Source organism: Engystomops pustulosus, chromosome 2, assembly GCF_040894005.1.
Source record: "Engystomops pustulosus chromosome 2, aEngPut4.maternal, whole genome shotgun sequence".
Lineage (NCBI taxonomy): Eukaryota > Metazoa > Chordata > Amphibia > Anura > Leptodactylidae > Engystomops > Engystomops pustulosus.
The window spans coordinates 16,408,699-16,416,581 of record NC_092412.1 but is presented as its reverse complement, the minus strand read 5'-3'; positions in this window follow the sequence as shown (position 1 = coordinate 16,416,581).

The window sequence follows — 7,883 nt, the reverse complement described above, 5'->3', positions numbered from 1 at the left end:
ATCAGTGCTCTCATGTATTATCTCCAGCCTGTGACTGTACAGATGTTACATATCACTGTGATCTATCAGTGATCTCATGTATTATCTCCAGCCTGTGACTGTACAGATGTTACATATCACTGTGAGCTATCAGTGCTCTCATGTATTATCTCCAGCCTGTGACTGTACAGATGTTACATATCACTGTGATCTATCAGTGCTCTCATGTATTATCTCCAGCCTGTGACTGTACAGATGTTACATATCACTGTGAGCTATCAGTGCTCTCATGTATTATCTCCAGCCTGTGACTGTACAGATGTTACATATCACTGTGATCTATCAGTGCTCTCATGTATTATCTCCAGCCTGTGACTGTACAGATGTTACATATCACTGTGAGCTATCAGTGCTCTCATGTATTATCTCCAGCCTGTGACTGTACAGATGTTACATATCACTGTGATCTATCAGTGCTCTCATGTATTATCTCCAGCCTGTGATTGCACAGATGTTACATATCACTGTGATCTATCAGTGATCTCATGTATTATCTCCAGCCTGTGACTGTACAGATGTTACATATCACTGTGATCTATCAGTGCTCTCATGTATTATCTCCAGCCTGTGACTGTACAGATGTTACATATCACTGTGATCTATCAGTGCTCTCATGTATTATCTCCAGCCTGTGACTGTACAGATGTTACATATCACTGTGATCTATCAGTGCTCTCATGTATTATCTCCAGCCTGTGACTGTACAGATGTTACATATCACTGTGAGCTATCAGTAATCTCATGTATTATCTCCAGCCTGTGACTGTACAGATGTTACATATCACTGTGATCTATCAGTGCTCTCATGTATTATCTCCGGCCTGTGACTGTACAGATGTTATATATCACTGTGATCTATCAGTGCTCTCATGTATTATCTCCAGCCTGTGACTGTACAGATGTTACATATCGCTGTGATCTATCAGTGCTCTCATGTATTATCTCCAGCCTGTGACTGTACAGATGTTACATATCACTGTGATCTATCAGTGCTCTCATGTATTATCTCCAGCCTGTGACTGTACAGATGTTACATATCACTGTGATCTATCAGTGCTCTCATGTATTATCTCCAGCCTGTGACTGTACAGATGTTACATATCACTGTGAGCTATCAGTGCTCTCATGTATTATCTCCAGCCTGTGACTGTACAGATGTTACATATCACTGTGAGCTATCAGTGCTCTCATGTATTATCTCCAGCCTGTGACTGTACAGATGTTACATATCACTGTGATCTATCAGTGCTCCCATGTATTATCTCCAGCCTGTGACTGTACAGATGTTACATATCACTGTGATCTATCAGTGCTCTCATGTATTATCTCCAGCCTGTGACTGTACAGATGTTACATATCACTGTGAGCTATCAGTGCTCTCATGTATTATCTCCAGCCTGTGACTGTACACATGTTACATATCACTGTGATCTATCAGTGCTCTCATGTATTATCTCCAGCCTGTGACTGTACAGATGTTACATATCACTGTGAGCTATCAGTGCTCTCATGTATTATCTCCAGCCTGTGACTGTACAGATGTTACATATCACTGTGATCTATCAGTGCTCTCATGTATTATCTCCAGCCTGTGACTGTACAGATGTTACATATCACTGTGAGCTATCAGTGCTCTCATGTATTATCTCCAGCCTGTGACTGTACATATGTTACATATCACTGTGACCTATCAGTGCTCTCATGTATTATCTCCAGCCTGTGACTGTACAGATGTTACATATCACTGTGATCTATCAGTGCTCTCATGTATTATCTCCAGCCTGTGACTGTACAGATGTTACATATCACTGTGATCTATCAGTGCTCTCATGTATTATCTCCAGCCTGTGACTGTACATATGTTACATATCACTGTGATCTATCAGTGCTCTCATGTATTATCTCCAGCCTGTGACTGTACAGATGTTACATATCACTGTGATCTATCAGTGCTCTCATGTATTATCTCCAGCCTGTGACTGTACAGATGTTACATATCACTGTGAGCTATCAGTGCTCTCATGTATTATCTCCAGCCTGTGACTGTACAGATGTTACATATCACTGTGATCTATCAGTGCTCTCATGTATTATCTCCAGCCTGTGACTGTACAGATGTTACATATCACTGTGAGCTATCAGTGCTCTCATGTATTATCTCCAGCCTGTGACTGTACAGATGTTACATATCACTGTGATCTATCAGTGCTCTCATGTATTATCTCCAGCCTGTGACTGTACAGATGTTACATATCACTGTGATCTATCAGTGCTCTCATGTATTATCTCCAGCCTGTGACTGTACAGATGTTACATATCACTGTGATCTATCAGTGCTCTCATGTATTATCTCCAGCCTGTGACTGTACAGATGTTAAATATCACTGTGAGCTATCAGTGCTCTCATGTATTATCTCCAGCCTGTGACTGTACAGATGTTACATATCACTGTGATCTATCAGTGCTCTCATGTATTATCTCCAGCCTGTGACTGTACATATGTTACATATCACTGTGATCTATCAGTGCTCTCATGTATTATCTCCAGCCTGTGACTGTACAGATGTTACATATCACTGTGATCTATCAGTGCTCTCATGTATTATCTCCAGCCTGTGACTGTACAGATGTTACATATCACTGTGATCTATCAGTGCTCTCATGTATTATCTCCAGCCTGTGACTGTACAGATGTTACATATCACTGTGATCTATCAGTGCTCTCATGTATTATCTCCAGCCTGTGACTGTACAGATGTTACATATCACTGTGATCTATCAGTGCTCTCATGTATTATCTCCAGCCTGTGACTGTACAGATGTTACATATCACTGTGATCTATCAGTGCTCTCATGTATTATCTCCAGCCTGTGACTGTACAGATGTTACATATCACTGTGATCTATCAGTGCTCTCATGTATTATCTCCAGCCTGTGACTATACAGATGTTACATATCACTGTGATCTATCAGTGCTCTCATGTATTATCTCCAGCCTGTGACTGTACAGATGTTACATATCACTGTGAGCTATCAGTGCTCTCATGTATTATCTCCAGCCTGTGACTGTACAGATGTTACATATCACTGTGATCTATCAGTGCTCTCATGTATTATCTCCAGCCTGTGACTGTACAGATGTTACATATCACTGTGAGCTATCAGTGCTCTCATGTATTATCTCCAGCCTGTGACTGTACAGATGTTACATATCACTGTGATCTATCAGTGCTCTCATGTATTATCTCCAGCCTGTGAATGTACAGATGTTACATATCACTGTGATCTATCAGTGCTCTCATGTATTATCTCCAGCCTGTGACTGTACAGATGTTACATATCACTGTGAGGTATCAGTGCTCTCATGTATTATCTCCAGCCTGTGACTGTACAGATGTTACATGTCACTGTGATCTATCAGTGCTCTCATGTATTATCTCCAGCCTGTGACTGTACAGATGTTACATATCACTGTGATCTATCAGTGCTCCCATGTATTATCTCCAGCCTGTGACTGTACAGATGTTACATATCACTGTGAGCTATCAGTGCTCTCATGTATTATCTCCAGCCTGTGACTGTACAGATGTTACATATCACTGTGATCTATCAGTGCTCTCATGTATTATCTCCAGCCTGTGACTGTACAGATGTTACATATCACTGTGATCTATCAGTGCTCTCATGTATTATCTCCAGCCTGTGACTGTACAGATGTTACATATCACTGTGATCTATCAGTGCTCTCATGTATTATCTCCAGCCTGTGACTGTACAGATGTTACATATCACTGTGATCTATCAGTGCTCTCATGTATTATCTCCAGCCTGTGACTGTACAGATGTTACATATCACTGTGATCTATCAGTGCTCTCATGTATTATCTCCAGCCTGTGACTGTACAGATGTTACATATCACTGTGATCTATCAGTGCTCTCATGTATTATCTCCAGCCTGTGACTGTACAGATGTTACATATCACTGTGATCTATCAGTGCTCTCATGTATTATCTCCAGCCTGTGACTGTACAGATGTTACATATCACTGTGATCTATCAGTGCTCTCATGTATTATCTCCAGCCTGTGACTATACAGATGTTACATATCACTGTGATCTATCAGTGCTCTCATGTATTATCTCCAGCCTGTGACTGTACAGATGTTACATATCACTGTGAGCTATCAGTGCTCTCATGTATTATCTCCAGCCTGTGACTGTACAGATGTTACATATCACTGTGATCTATCAGTGCTCTCATGTATTATCTCCAGCCTGTGACTGTACAGATGTTACATATCACTGTGAGCTATCAGTGCTCTCATGTATTATCTCCAGCCTGTGACTGTACAGATGTTACATATCACTGTGATCTATCAGTGCTCTCATGTATTATCTCCAGCCTGTGACTGTACAGATGTTACATATCACTGTGAGCTATCAGTGCTCTCATGTATTATCTCCAGCCTGTGACTGTACAGATGTTACATATCACTGTGATCTATCAGTGCTCTCATGTATTATCTCCAGCCTGTGACTGTACAGATGTTGCATATCACTGTGATCTATCAGTGCTCTCATGTATTATCTCCAGCCTGTGACTGTACAGATGTTACATATCACTGGGATCTATCAGTGCTCTCATGTATTATCTCCAGCCTGTGACTGTACAGTTACATATCACTGTGATCTATCAGTGCTCTCATGTATTATCTCCAGCCTGTGACTGTACAGATGTTACATATCACTGTGAGCTATCAGTGCTCTCATGTATTATCTCCAGCCTGTGACTGTACAGATGTTACATATCACTGTGATCTATCAGTGCTCTCATGTATTATCTCCAGCCTGTGACTGTACAGATGTTACATATCACTGTGAGCTATCAGTGCTCTCATGTATTATCTCCAGCCTGTGACTGTACAGATGTTACATATCACTGTGATCTATCAGTGCTCTCATGTATTATCTCCAGCCTGTGACTGTACAGATGTTACATATCACTGTGATCTATCAGTGCTCTCATGTATTATCTCCAGCCTGTGACTGTACAGATGTTACATATCACTGTGAGCTATCAGTGCTCTCATGTATTATCTCCAGCCTGTGACTGTACAGATGTTACATATCACTGTGATCTATCAGTGCTCTCATGTATTATCTCCAGCCTGTGACTGTACAGATGTTACATATCACTGTGATCTATCAGTGCTCTCATGTATTATCTCCAGCCTGTGACTGTACAGATGTTACATATCACTGTGAGCTATCAGTGCTCTCATGTATTATCTCCAGCCTGTGACTGTACAGATGTTACATATCACTGTGATCTATCAGTGCTCTCATGTATTATCTCCAGCCTGTGACTGTACAGATGTTACATATCACTGTGATCTATCAGTGCTCTCATGTATTATCTCCAGCCTGTGACTGTACAGATGTTACATATCACTGTGATCTACCAGTGCTCTCATGTATTATCTCCAGCCTGTGACTGTACAGATGTTACATATCACTGTGATCTATCAGTGCTCTCATGTATTATCTCCAGCCTGTGACTGTACAGATGTTACATATCACTGTGATCTATCAGTGCTCTCATGTATTATCTCCAGCCTGTGACTGTACAGATGTTACATATCACTGTGATCTATCAGTGCTCTCATGTATTATCTCCAGCCTGTGACTGTACAGATGTTACATATCACTGTGATCTATCAGTGCTCTCATGTATTATCTCCAGCCTGTGACTGTACAGATGTTACATATCACTGTGAGCTATCAGTGCTCTCATGTATTATCTCCAGCCTGTGACTGTACAGATGTTACATATCACTGTGATCTATCAGTGATCTCATGTATTATCTCCAGCCTGTGACTGTACAGATGTTACATATCACTGTGATCTATCAGTGCTCTCATGTATTATCTCCAGCCTGTGACTGTACAGATGTTACATATCACTGTGATCTATCAGTGCTCTCATGTATTATCTCCAGCCTGTGACTGTACAGATGTTACATATCACTGTGATCTATCAGTGCTCTCATGTATTATCTCCAGCCTGTGACTGTACAGATGTTACATATCACTGTGATCTATCAGTGCTCTCATGTATTATCTCCAGCCTGTGACTGTACAGATGTTACATATCACTGTGAGCTATCAGTGCTCTCATGTATTATCTCCAGCCTGTGACTGTACAGATGTTACATATCACTGTGATCTATCAGTGCTCTCATGTATTATCTCCAGCCTGTGACTGTACAGATGTTACATATCACTGTGAGCTATCAGTGCTCTCATGTATTATCTCCAGCCTGTGACTGTACAGATGTTACATATCACTGTGATCTATCAGTGATCTCATGTATTATCTCCAGCCTGTGACTGTACAGATGTTACATATCACTGTGATCTATCAGTGCTCTCATGTATTATCTCCAGCCTGTGACTGTACAGATGTTACATATCACTGTGATCTATCAGTGCTCTCATGTATTATCTCCAGCCTGTGACTGTACAGATGTTACATATCACTGTGATCTATCAGTGCTCTCATGTATTATCTCCAGCCTGTGACTGTACAGATGTTACATATCACTGTGATCTATCAGTGCTCTCATGTATTATCTCCAGCCTGTGACTGTACAGATGTTACATATCACTGTGATCTATCAGTGCTCTCATGTATTATCTCCAGCCTGTGACTGTACAGATGTTACATATCACTGTGATCTATCAGTGCTCTCATGTATTATCTCCAGCCTGTGACTGTACAGATGTTACATATCACTGTGATCTATCAGTGCTCTCATGTATTATCTCCAGCCTGTGACTGTACAGATGTTACATATCACTGTGATCTATCAGTGCTCTCATGTATTATCTCCAGCCTGTGACTGTACAGATGTTACATATCACTGTGAGCTATCAGTGCTCTCATGTATTATCTCCAGCCTGTGACTGTACAGATGTTACATATCACTGTGATCTATCAGTGCTCTCATGTATTATCTCCAGCCTGTGACTGTACAGATGTTACATATCACTGTGATCTATCAGTGCTCTCATGTATTATCTCCAGCCTGTGACTGTACAGATGTTACATATCACTGTGATCTATCAGTGCTCTCATGTATTATCTCCAGCCTGTGACTGTACAGATGTTACATATCACTGTGATCTATCAGTGCTCTCATGTATTATCTCCAGCCTGTGACTGTACAGATGTTACATATCACTGTGATCTATCAGTGCTCTCATGTATTATCTCCAGCCTGTGACTGTACAGATGTTACATATCACTGTGATCTATCAGTGCTCTCATGTATTATCTCCAGCCTGTGACTGTACAGATGTTACATATCACTGTGAGCTATCAGTGATCTCATGTATTATCTCCAGCCTGTGACTGTACAGATGTTACATATCACTGTGAGCTATCAGTGCTCTCATGTATTATCTCCAGCCTGTGACTGTACAGATGTTACATATCACTGTGAGCTATCAGTGCTCTCATGTATTATCTCCAGCCTGTGACTGTACAGATGTTACATATCACTGTGATCTATCAGTGCTCTCATGTATTATCTCCAGCCTGTGACTGTACAGATGTTACATATCACTGTGATCTATCAGTGCTCCCATGTATTATCTCCAGCCTGTGACTGTACAGATGTTACATATCATTGTGATCTATCAGTGCTCTCATGTATTATCTCCAGCCTGTGACTGTACAGATGTTACATATCACTGTGATCTATCAGTGCTCTCATGTATTATCTCCAGCCTGTGACTGTACAGATGTTACATATCACTGTGAGCTATCAGTGCTCTCAT